Here is a 13004-nt window from a genome sequence, read left to right on the forward strand (position 1 = left end):
TTTGTAGATAAAGAAATGGAGATTCAGAGAGGTTAACGAGCCTCTCCCAGTTTCACAGTTAGAAGAAGCAAGGTATGGGTTTAATACCAGGCCTGTCTGATTCAGGCCCATGCTTTGTCTGATTCTGGCTTCAGTGCTGTCTTGTCATTTGTTTGTTTGTTCAGAACAACTCAGCAACACTGTTTATTGTTGAACAAACTTGTTTTACACACACATCAAACAGGCCGAATAAATAAATAAACGGCAATTTCATATACAAAAATGGGAAAAAAAGAAACCTTTTATCTTTGGCCTTTTTATCCATCTCCTACAAGCCAACTACTTATATACAGCTAAGTCCCTACACAAAAAAAGTTACTGCAATGCTAGGAATAAGATTTTTTGTTGTTGGTGGTGTTAGTTTTTACAAAGCTTTTTTCTCCTTTGAGATTATAATGAACATGGTCACACCACAAGTCAAGTCAGAAGTAGGACAGAAAGCAATCGAAAGGCTCGCTTGATCATCCGAGATCATTAAAAATGGCTGACCCCTAGCAATATGTACAAAAATGCAAGTAAAAAATACAAACAAATTTTCCTTTTTAAAGTACTTTTAAGAAGGAAAGCAGGATGGGGTGCCTGGGTGGCTCAGTTGGTTAAGCGTGGACTCTTGGTTTCTGCTCAGGTCATAATCTCAGGGTCCTGAGATGGAGCCCCAGGCCGCTCTGGTGCTCAGTAGGGAGTTGGCTTGAGATTCTCTGCCTCTTCCTCCTTCTCTGCCCTTCCTCCTGTTTGCCCACACATGAGTGTGATCTCTCTAAAATAAATAAATAAATAAAATCTAAAAAAAAAAAAGAAAAAAGGAAGGCAGGGCCTTGGAAATTTTGCCCCACCCCTTCTGCCCCTGCCCCCCCATTCCAATTCCCATCGTGGCTTTAGCTGGTTGGGACTGTCCACTTGAAGGTGACCCTGTTTAGAGTCTGACATGGGAAGTGGAGGGTGAATAGGTCATGCTGGCCTCTGTTTTCCTGAAGTTCAGCTTTTTCTTTTTTGCTGTCTAGTCATCCTCAGTGGTCTTGAGCTTCTTGGTGTGGACATCATCATCCTCATCATCTTTAGCTGCCGTGTGCCCGTAGCTGCCACAGCCTTCCTCTCCATCCTCTTCCTACCATCCTCTTCCTCCTCCTCTTCCTCCCTGCTTCTTCCTCTTCTTCATCTACCTCACTATCGGCCTCCTGCTCCCCATCTTCCTTTTGAGCTTTCCCATCAGCAGGTGCGTCTCTTCTGTTCTCAGCTCCTGCACAACTTCCTTCCCCTGTAAGTCCTTGGTGGTCATCTCGGATGGAGCTGGCGTCCACGGCCACGTCTGACATGATGGGGCATGCTGGGGACCCGATGCAGCAGGTTAGAAAGAAAGTGAGAGTTGGAGGACTTTAGCGATAAAGCTGCAGGAGTCTGTGAGGGCAGAGGTGGTTGCTGTGAACCCTGAGCGGGACCAGGAACCATGCGAAGATGGCTTTTCAGAGCAGCCAGTGGGGATGTCTTGCCATGTGAAGTAGGATCTTGAGCAAATCACATGGAAGCTTTGATTTTCTGTTTTCTCTAATGTAAAGTGGAGATAAAATACTACCAGTCCAGTCCACTTCGCAAAGGTGATGTTAAATCAGATCTATGTGAAAGCACACTAAAACAAGAGTTAAGAGCTTTACAAATGCAAATCTTTGTCATTATGGAATTGAATGACATTGACATTTTACCTGCCTGGAACATATCTGCTGCTGTCTTTTGCTTAAGGCACACCATTAGACATGGGCTCTTGGAGGAGAGCTGCTAGTCACTAAAGAATTAACAAATGCCGGGGCACCTGGGTGGCTCAGTCGTTAAGCATCTGCCTTCGGCTCAGGTCATGATCCCAGGGTCCTGGGATCGAGCCCCGCATCGGGCTCTCTGCTCAGCGGGAAGCCTGCTTCTCCCTCTCCCGCTCCCCCTGCTTGTGTTCCCTCTCTTGCTGTGTCTGTCAAATAAATAAATAAAATCTTAAAAAAAAAAAAAAGAATTAACAAATGCCTAGAAGCACATGCTAAGCCCAGTGACAGGGGTTCCACATGTGTGTTAGATGCATGACAAGTCCTATGTATCTATGGTCCACTGACTGAAACAGTTTCCAAATGCATAAAAATATTTTTAGGGTAATTTCTCTCTTTTCCCCCCGCCACCTCTATTTTCTGTCATTTCATTTTTGGGGGAAGTATTTATGACCTCAAGTAAATTTCTTGATCTTTCTGCACTTTCGTGTCCTTATCATTAGTAAAACGTAATAATGATACTTACTTCAGAGTGTTTATCCCTTCATTTATTTCACAAGCATGCTAAATACCTACTATGAACTGGGCATTGTTTTAATTGCTGAGAATTCAGTGATGACCAAAACACACAAAGATCTCTACCCACTTACATCCAGTGATGGATAAAAACAGTAAATAAGAAAAATAAGAATACAGACTATGTTAGATGGTGGTAAGTGCTAAAGAGAAGAGAAAGGGAAAATAATGATTAGGGATGGGAGGGATGATTTGCCCCTTTAGCCATGGTGGCTCAGAAGGCCTCACTGGAAAGTGGCTATTTAATAAAGACTGAAGACAAAAGTAACTGAGACAGGTAGTCACAAGGCTCTCCTGCACATGTGTTGCATGTCTGTGTGTGTGGTGTGTAATGCGGAATTTGCAAATGAAATAACTTACGTCACTCACAGGAGGTACTCAGTACCTGGTTGTTAACCGTGAAGGGACAAAAATATTATGTGTCTATAGATTGTGCATGGGGAATTCTGAATCTGGAAAGAATGGCTTTGCAAATAAAAATGCAAAGCAAACAAAATGAAAGCACCATTCACCTCAAACTTGTACATTGGGAGTGTTAAGAAATCTCAAAGCAATGTCTATTGGTTAGGTGCCAAGAGCTAGCCCCACCCTTTCACATGCCTGAAGACTTTCACTGGCTTAGTTATTATTCATTTGCAAACTCAAATTCAAAATGGCCTTGGGTAAATTTTATGACCTGCAGATGCATTAGAAGTATGAAGGGGAGATAGTTTTTAAGGTTAGTGTCAAAGCGGACACTGATCCCTCCCTCAGTCCTTCCTTTGTAGTTGCCTCTATAATAGGATATTGAGCTTAATGAACCATAGATCCGACCAGCTCTGGTGCTCTTTGATTCTTTTCAGTGACCTAGTATGACTTTTTTACTAGACTCAGGGATAGCAAATAGCTTTTAGCTCTTGTTCCAACTCTGGTTGATTGGGAGTGACTGACGGGGGCCCGTCCTGATGAAGGCTGAAGCCTCTCTGGGCTCGTTGGGAAATAGGGCTGTGATGGTTAATTTCATGAGTCAACTTGACCGGGCAATGGGGTGTCCAGATATTTGGCCAAACATTATTCTGGGTGTTTCTGTGAGGGTGTTTTTGGATGAGATTAATATTTAAATTGGCACACTGGGTAAAGCAGATTGCTCTCCCTAATGTAAGTAAGCCTCATCCAATTAGTTGAAGGCCTGAAGAGAACAAAAGTGCTGACTCTCTCTTGAGTAAGAAGAATTCCTCCTGCCTGATTGCTTTTGAACTGGGATGTCAGCTTTTTCCTGCCTTTGGACTTGGACTGAAACACTGGCTCTTCCTGCGTCTCAAGACTGCTTACCTTCGTACTCGAACTACACCATCAGCTGTCTTGGTTCTCAGGTCTTTGGAGTCAGATGGGAGCTAAGCCGTTGGCTCTCCTGGGTCACACCCTACAGATCTTGGGACTTGTTGCCTCCATAATCACGTAATATCATATCGTAATTCCTTATAATAAATCTCTTTATGCATATATCTCCTATTGGTTCTGTTTCTCTGGAGAAACCTAATATAAGGGCTATGATTAATTAACAATGTCTTTCATGGTGGCAGAAGTGGAAAGTGGTCACTCACATTTTCAAACTGTATACAGTTTTCATGCACAACTGTGTGAGGAGCTAAGCCAAAGTTTTTAATGTATTTCATTACAGACTAGTGTTTCAAGACCAGTCAAACTCCCAGATCTGAAATATTAGAGGCATATGTTCCATAACATGCTAGGAAGGATCTTCAAGGAGACACTGAAAGTCTGTCTGACATCTGCAAAGCATCAGAGATTTGTGAATGGACCCTGGTTATGTTAGAAATAGACAGTAAAGCAATGGGAACTGAGGATAGATCAAACTTTGATTTATTTGGCCATTTGATACCACCTTCGACAACTTTGTCTACCTTGACATGTCAATAAAGTTATTAAAATGAAATCTGAAAAAAAGTGGAGAGCATTAGAGCGTAACAGAGTTTCCTTTCTAAGTCATAGTGCCCAGCAGACCAAGAGAAGCTAAGCCCAAGGCATAGAGGGACTGCTTTAATTTCAGGCTGCAGCTCACCTCTGCTTGACATTTGACAATGTACTTAAAAGTGCTCCTAAGCACATCAAGGGAAATGAATGAGTAAATAATTGGTTGCTCCTTTAAAAATAGAAAATATCAGGCTTGAGTTTAATTAACTGCCATAAATTATTCTCCGGCTAACTGTTCAGAGAGGAGCCACTTTTACCCTTTGCCTCCGATGAAGGAAAATTGTTCAGGTCACTTACAGTTTCACTTTCTAAAGTAGCAGTATGAGGTAGTGTGTCCCATCACTGAGAATATCAAGGGATGATGAGAATAAATTTCTGTATTGTGTCAGAGGTTGGACTTGAAAAAGTGATAAGCTGCAGGAGTCCGCGGGGGCAGAGGTGGTTGCTGTGAACCCTGAGCGGGACCAGGAACCATACGAGTGCTAAGTTATCACTGTTGATGCTTTTCTTAAAGCCATTCATGACAATGTTTTCCTGATATAATCTGGTAAAATGAACAGAGTACCCAACCCCTCTCTATTTTTGAAAAATGTTGCCCATCTCTGCAAGAACTCATTATTAATGTGAGGAAAAATAAGGCTGATCATGTAGAGTGATGGATATCTGGGAGAGAATAGTCTAACTCAGTACATGTTTACTAACATAGACTATGTGTAAGGCATGGTCCTAGATTCCATGGAAAATGCAAATATCAATACTTATACCATCACATCTAGTAAAAAGTGACATGGCAGGTTCTCAAGTAATTGTACTATGTGCATCAGATGATAAGAGATTTAGAAGTGATACAAATAAAGTGCTGTGGGTTGACAAAAGAGGGAGGTATTAATTTTGCACAAACTAAGAGTGGTAGATGACAGAGCAGTTATGGAAGGTTTCTTAGAGGAGAAGGCATTTGAGCTGAGACTTCACAAATAGGAGGCTTTTACAAGCAGAGCTGAGAAAAGGGCAGCTCATGCCCAGGGCACTGTAACAACCAAGCCTCGGAGTTTGGAAAGCAGCAGGGCATTGAGTGGGAGATGAGATTGGTTTGGGAAGATCATAGAGAAAATTAAATGCCAGGTGGAAGTGGCTGGGCTGATTTTATAGTGTTTGAGGCAGGAAATAGCAAACGGGCTGAGTTTTAGGAATATGCCAGCAGGGTGGAAATGTATGTGGTGTGTTTTGGGGGAAAGGACTAGAATCTGGCTCAAAGTTGCTCCCAGGGCCCACAGAAATTGTAATTTGGCTTGGACTAGGTTTTATGAGAGGAGGCAATTACCATGGAGGTAGGAATAGAAAGGGTGGTGTATCTATGTAGCTGGGCACTCTGAATATAAGCAGAGTTGGGCCAGGAAAATGTTAGTGCAAGGTTTTATTCTCTGGTTCTAGATGATCCCTGAGGACTTGGTATCAATTTAAGTCCTTGGCTGGGAGGTGTTCAAAGAACACCTCAGGTGCTAGAGGTGAGAAGTGCTGCTCTTGGCCAGGGCAAGTTAGATCCTGGCATCCCAGCAATTCCATCTTGTTGCTAAGCTTCTAGCAAAATGTGACTGGTTATGGCTGTGTATATACAAGGCACATGATGGTGATTGGTATTGTGGGCTTGGTTAAAAGCTCTCATTGTATGTCTCTGTGTGTACACAGAAGTGGTGGGAATCCAATAATCGGCCTACTTATTGGTAAATTTGGGACTTCCTCAGATGACTAAGATGCTAAATGGAAAAGAATATTCCAATAATCCAGAGTCCCAGCATTTGCCTTGTTTTTGTAAATATCAGAAAACTCGGGGCACCTGGGTGGCTCAGTCATTAAGCGTCTGCCTTCGGCTCAGGTCATGATCCTAGGGTCCTGGGATCGAGCCCTGCATCGGGCTCCCTGCTCCACAAGAAGCCTGCTTCTCCCCCTCCCACTCCCCCCGCTTGTGTTTCCTCTCTCACTGTGTCTCTCTCTGTCAAAAAAAAAAAAAAATCTTTAGAAAACTCCTGGGGTGGGAGTCAGTGGGCCACGTGTCAGGATCTGAGAAATCATTGTGGTAAGGAAAGGCATTAATGTTTGGTTACCCTGTTTTCTTCTCTTGTCTACCCTCAAATAATCTGATTTGCTTTCAGGTAACCTATACAAACTCTTTTGTTGGAAAAATGAAGAAGTTGGGGAAGAAGAGGCCTCAGATCTCTCTGGAACAACCTGCAGTGTTTGAGGTTTTAGTCTTTAGGTAAAGTGTTTTTTAATGTCAACTCCACCATTTGGTACCTGGGTTCCATGAGCCAGCTTACATCTGAACTTGCTGGCTTCACATTTGCCAAAGTGACAGAAAAATAGGCCTTCACCAACTCTGCCAAACTCACAGGCTGTAAAATAGAGGAAAAAATGGTATTTAGGTGGTGGAAAAGGGGGACAACTAGCTTTGAATGATAGCATGAACTGAGGTTGGGATGGGCAGGTATTTAGAAAGTAAAGCCCAGACACCTGGAACTGGGATGGAGAGAGGTAGATAATTAGAGGGAGCCTTTCCTACAAGGTGCAATCTCAGATACTGAGATACCGAGTAACTTAGATTACAGAGAGTCACAGACTCAAAGGGAGCTGTAACAGCTGCTTTTCTGGTGAGAGCAAAGAGTGGTCCTCAGATTTGTAGAAATTTGCAGTTTTGTAGTATGCAGTTCATCAAGGCAAAGGCCATATCAGAGGTTGACTTGATGCCGAATAACTTGCTCTGTGTCTCATAGATTTATCCAGTAGTAAAACTGGAAAGGGCACTAAAATATCCAATCTAGCATTCTTACTAAGCAGATGAGGATACCAAAGCTCAGTCAGTAAGTGGTGAGGTAAAGATGATTAGAACTTATCTTCTCATAGAATCATCTGTAGCCTGTTATATTTTTCAAACTTTCAGGGTTGTAGTGGAAAAACCACAAGAAGACCTGGGGTATAATTCTGGCAAATAATAATAAGTTGTTATTGACCTTTTTGATTATCTCTTTTCTTACCTGTCATGACTGACTGCCAACTAGGAGAGTTGTGAGGGTCAATGAAAGGAATGATGTGTATGGAAGTTAAATTCCAAATTGCTGAGCAAATATAAATCACCTTGGTGATGCTGATAAATGGTCAGAGATTGAATGTCGGAAGTGCCCTTAGAACATGCTCCATCTGGTCACGTGGACTGATGAACCTGAGGCCCAGAGAACTGAAAAGCATTGTCCAAGACACACAGTGACTTACTATTGGCTCCTGCCTCAAATTCTTTTCAGAGTATGCTTAGTATAAAATAGCTTATAGTAAACAGTGAGCGGCAGAGCTGCCCCTAAAACCCAGTTGCCTTTACTCCTAGCCCTGGCAGCTTTTCTCAATAGGTTAATGGTATCTTTTCAGTTTTAAGTCTGAAAATTTCCCTAGGAGTGGAACTCAGCTCCATCTAAAGAGTGTCACCTTGCCCTTGATTTCTTCACCTGGATGTGGCATAGGGAGTATGTCTCCAGTCCCTGACTGGAGCTATAGTGTGAAATGGCTCAGAGGAACAGGTTTTTCTGTGGGCAAGAGACTGGCTCTTTACGGCAGACTTGAGCTGTTTTGGCTTAGAGGCAAAAGCATTTCCACATCAAATCATAAGCAGCAGGAGGAAAACCCATCTAATAATTTGCCTCTATCTCCTTTTATTCATAAATCAGCTCAATCAATAACTATTTGAAATGTGAAAACCTTTATTTGGCATGCCACTCAAAGAGAAGAGGGAATATTCCATCTTTTCAGAGAAAGAGTAGCATGTTTTTTACGTTTGAAAAAGGGGTAAGCATCGAAATTTGGCCTCTTGCCCTATTCTGGGGATCTGACAATTCTATCGTGAAGTATGGAGTTTGTGTGCTAATTAAAGTGTCTTACTGATAACTTGTTTGGATTCCAGGATAGACACCAGATGTCACTCAGCCCACAGCATGGAGAGTTACTCTTAGTTACAACTTCAAGTTGCCCTAGTTGGAGGTGATCCTCCTCCTCCCTACTTGAATAAATTAATTCACACTGAAGAGTCTGTTTCTGCTCTCCTGTTGTTTTCCTTTGTCTACCAAAAGATGGGACCTTATTATGGCCCTGGCTACTTCTTAAGGGTTATCCAAAAATGCTAACCCAGGCTAAAAAGGATTTCCAACTCAACAGGAGCTCTATTACACGTGCCCTTTGCACTTTCTTTGTGTTTCTTCCTACCTTCCCAACACTTGAGCCACGTGTAACTTGTGCCAAGGCATTTTCTTCAGAATGTGTTCAACTGCCCCATCCACATGTCCTGAGCTGACAGTACATTTATCTCTACTGATTAGCACAAGAGAAAGACAGCTGTCTGTAGCCAACTGTAATCTGGCTTGAGTTCAGTAATTCCGATTGTTTCTGCCCATGAACGTAAATGAGAGGAAAGAAAAAGCTTTGTTTTGATTAGAGCTGACTACACTTCACCTCCCAAAACTATAGATGCTGCTTCTAATAGAGACAAGCATGGCTTTCATAATCAACTCAGATGGCACTAAGCTCTACAGGGCACAAATTCTATAAAGACCTGATAATTTGGTCTACCCCAACAAGGCTAATCTTTCACAGGGCCCCAGGACCAAGCTTTCGATATTGTTTGGGCCTTTAGTATTATCTGGAAAAATTCTTTAACTTGGAGTTTTAGAAGTATAGTAACTAAGAGAATTAGAGGAGAAAATGACAATAACATGGGGGATGACTTTATAAGGTATACTGAACTATTTGTTTTGGTCCATCATCAGTTGATACTGGGTAGTAATACACTGGTATTCCTTTTTGTGCTATTCTAGGGTAAACCAATAATACCTCGCTGGTAGGAAACTGACTTTAGCTAGGGACACTGGTCATAATCTTGTTATTTCTTATTAGTCAAGTGGCGTGGAAAAAAATACAAGTTTTGTACTCAGGAAGATCTGAACTTCAGTTTCTTTATCTAAAAAATGGGATGTAAATACTATATACCTTAAAGGGTTGCTCTGAAGGTTAGAGAAAATGCCGGGTTGATAATAACAGGGCTGGTTGTCATTGCCATTATTGTCCTTATAATACTTGTCTACATTTATTCTTTAGTATTTTGGTACTTGGGCTCCACTGAAGTCTTCATTCCAATGGTGGTTTTATTGAGAACAAAAAAATGGGACCTTTGGTCTAAAGAGTTATTGATAACTAGTCAAAAGCTCCTTGCTTTCAATTAGTGATTCTCAAAGTGTAGTCCTTGCATTAGCAGTGTGAACATCACCTGGGAACTTGAAAGAAATGCAGATTGTCACCCCACCCCAGAGCTACTGAATCAGAAACATTGGGGACTTGGTAAGAATGCAGATTATTAAGCCTTGCCCCAGACAGACTGAATCAGAAACTCTGGGGGTGGGTTTTAACAAGCTCTGCAGAGTGTTCTGATGTATGCTATTGTTTGAGAACCACTGCTCTGACTTGTAAATTTGTCAGCTGAAATTAATATTTGTCTCATGCTTCTAAATATATTACAGTGTAAATATGGACAACACAGGGACCTCTCTAGAATAAAGTGGGTACTATCTTGCAGCAGTTCTCTTGTGATCCACTTTCTGATCCTCTTGGGGAAAAAAATACCTCCCGGTCAGAATTCCTCTTAGGGCTCACTCTTCTTTTGGTGGCACTTTCCTGCCCTTCTGACTATGGCATTACCACATTGACTATAAGGGTGTGCACAAAACAAAAAGGAGAAAGATATTAAACATAGCAGCAATCAACCCCTAGATATTCCTGTCCCTGAGCTATGATTCAGAGAGCAAAGTCCTTATTTAAGAGTCTGGCTTACAAGGATTTCATTATCTATTATTTGAGGGTTATATTGGTTTATTGCGATACTTCTGAAGTCTGAGGTCTCTATCTGGAGTCCTGAGAGACATGACAATAATCTTTTAATAACTAACAATGCCTGTGATTATCTGTAACTCATGGAGCAGTTTTTCTCCACTAGTTGGCGCATTCTTCTGTGAATACTCTTCCCAAACTTCAAGACACCTGAAATCCCTGGGTATTGAAAGAAATGATTAATAGCATCTATTGATTTTCAAGAGTAAGGAAATACGGTGACATGAAGCTGTGAATATGAAAGTTAAATTTTTCATTACACATTCACTTTTTAAAGGGTATTTGGAAATGACTTTCTGGGGGAATGTCAGTGAGTTTCTAAATATTAAAAATCTTTTCATTTGATGTGTAAAGGTGAGAAATGCTCACATTTATATTGCTGTTCTTATGTCCTATGGCACGGAACAATCTCTTCCAAACATATCCAGACCAGATAAGTTATTCAGAATAATCTTTCAACTTTTACTGCTGTTCATGTTGGATTAAAGGGAAAATGTGCACAGAAATTTGATCATCATACGCATTTTGTATTTTTGTATGTATACATATAAATGGTATCTTTCTACACATAGCCTTTTAATTTCTCATGATATTCCTAGAAGGCCTGTCCTGGAGCATGGCAGAACCTGCATTATAAAAGTAGGGAACCAGGGCCCATACTGCTTAGTAGTGTCATAGATCAGGTACACATTTGAAACTGGAACCTAGGTCTTCTGGTTTCCTTGAAGTAAAATAATTTCTGTGGGAATTCTATGTTCCCGGAATTGTGGATGTGGTCCTTACAGAGTGATTTTACACTTGCTTCTGTAGTGATTTGGGGTTTTCATGGGTTCTGGAAAAATTATGTCAATTTCCAGGCTTGTAATTCATACCACCTACTAAGCATATATTTGTATATCACACCCACATGTGATGTGACTTTAGCATTTCTATTTTTCATATTTCTCTTAGAAGGTGTTTATTTCTTCCCCACCCAGTGCCTGGAGTAGACAGCAAAATTTCTTGTAAGTTTTTAACTTATTGTGTAGAATTTTTCTAATCCTTTTTTCCCTACAGATGGGGTCATGTTTTGAGGATTCCCACCTTATGCAGAGGTGTCTTTCCAGCTCCTGTCTCTTAGGTTAAGACTGTGGTATGATGGGCTAAAAGATGAACCCAAAGATATATCTATGTCCTAATCCCTAGAGCCTGTAAATATTACCTTATTTGGAAAAGAGTCCCTGCAGATGTGATTAAGTTAAGGATCTTGAGATGAGATGATCATCTTGGATAATTAGGCGGTCTCTAAATCCATTGACAAGTTTCCTTATAAGAGAGAAGCAGAGGGAGATTTGAGACAGTCAGAAAAGTAGAAGACAGGGATACACAGAAGAGAAGGCAATTTAAGACAGAGTCAGAGGGGCACCTGGGTGGCTCAGTCATTAAGCATCTGCCTTCAGCTCAGGTCATGATCCCAGGGTCCTGGGATCGAGCCCCACATCAGGCTCCCTACTCTGCAGGAAGCCTACTTCTCACTCTCCCACTCCCCCTGCTTGTGTTCTCTCTCTCTGTCAAATAAAATCTTTAAAAAAAAAAAAAAAGACAGAGTCAGAGACTGGAGTGGTGCATCTATAAGCTAAGGAATGCTTGCTGTCACCAGCAGTAGGAAGAGGCAAAGAACGGATTTTCCCTCAGAACCTCAGAACCTGAGGGAGCGGGTCCTGCTGGCACCCTGATTTCAGGCTTCTGGACTTCAGAAAAATGAGGGAATAAATTTCTGTTGTTTTAAGCTATCAAGTTTGTTACAGCAGCCACAGAAAATTAATATGCATGGCTTCTGCTCCCTCCAGAGCTTTAAAACCGCAGCCTGCGGCTTCTAGGATCTACATTCCAGCATGTGATCACTTCTGTCCTCACCTTTCAGGTTAACTCCAGGAACGCCATTTATCCTAGAATAAAATCTCCCTGGAATTGAGCAACCTGCTACACTTCCACTCTGGATTTATGTTCCCTCTTGTTTTAACTAGGAAAAAAGAAGAGTTTGTTGTATTTTGTTTTGCATCCAGCTATAATGCTTACGATAGTTTTTTGTTATATTTTATCCAGAGTTTTTGTGGTTATTTGTCATGAGTAATTGATCTGCATTAACTCAGTCTACTATTTTTCGGGAAGAAATCCCTGCGTTAGGTTCTCCAGAGAAACAAAATCACTATCTGCCAGCAAGTCCCATGATCTGCCATCTGCAAGCTGGAGAAATAAGAAAGCCAGTGGTGTAATTCAGTCTGAGTCTGAAGGCTTGAGAAGCAAAAGTGTCAGCCAAGGGAAGGAGAAGATGGATGTCCTAGCTCAAGCATAAAGATCAAATTTGCCCTTCCTCCACCTTTTGTACTCTTCAGGTCCTCAATGGAATGGATGATGTCCACCTACACTGGTGAAGGTGATCTTCTTTACTCAGTCTACCAGTTCAAATTTTAAGTATCTTCCGGATATATCCTCCAAGACACTCAGAAATAATTTTTTATCAACTATTTGGGTATCCCTTAGCCAATCAAGTTGACACATAAAATTAGCCATCAGGGTTCCCTTATTTTTTAAAGAAAACTATTTAGAAGCCTATATGGTTATTGTGTGAATACTTTAACTATTTCTGTGTCTTTACCTTTTTATTTCTTAACTAATTTATAAATGACAGTGAAATCTGTTACTAGTGTTGATTTCCAAAGGAAATGTGACTTGACATTTCCTCATGATATGAAGAAGAAATAGTGTTAGCAAGGT

The 13004-nt window shown here is 41.2% G+C and overlaps 1 pseudogene; it reads right to left on the reverse strand.

Annotated features, from left to right (window-relative positions):
• Positions 1–1036: 1036 nt before the first annotated feature.
• LOC135364652 (prothymosin alpha-like) lies at positions 1037–1352 on the reverse strand (annotated as a pseudogene).
• Between the last annotated feature and the right edge of the window lie 11652 nt (positions 1353–13004).

This window comes from Mirounga angustirostris, unplaced genomic scaffold (genome assembly GCF_029215605.1).
Source record: "Mirounga angustirostris isolate CCGP_5_RB_7025 unplaced genomic scaffold, mMirAng1.0.hap1 SCAF_6, whole genome shotgun sequence".
Lineage (NCBI taxonomy): Eukaryota > Metazoa > Chordata > Mammalia > Carnivora > Phocidae > Mirounga > Mirounga angustirostris.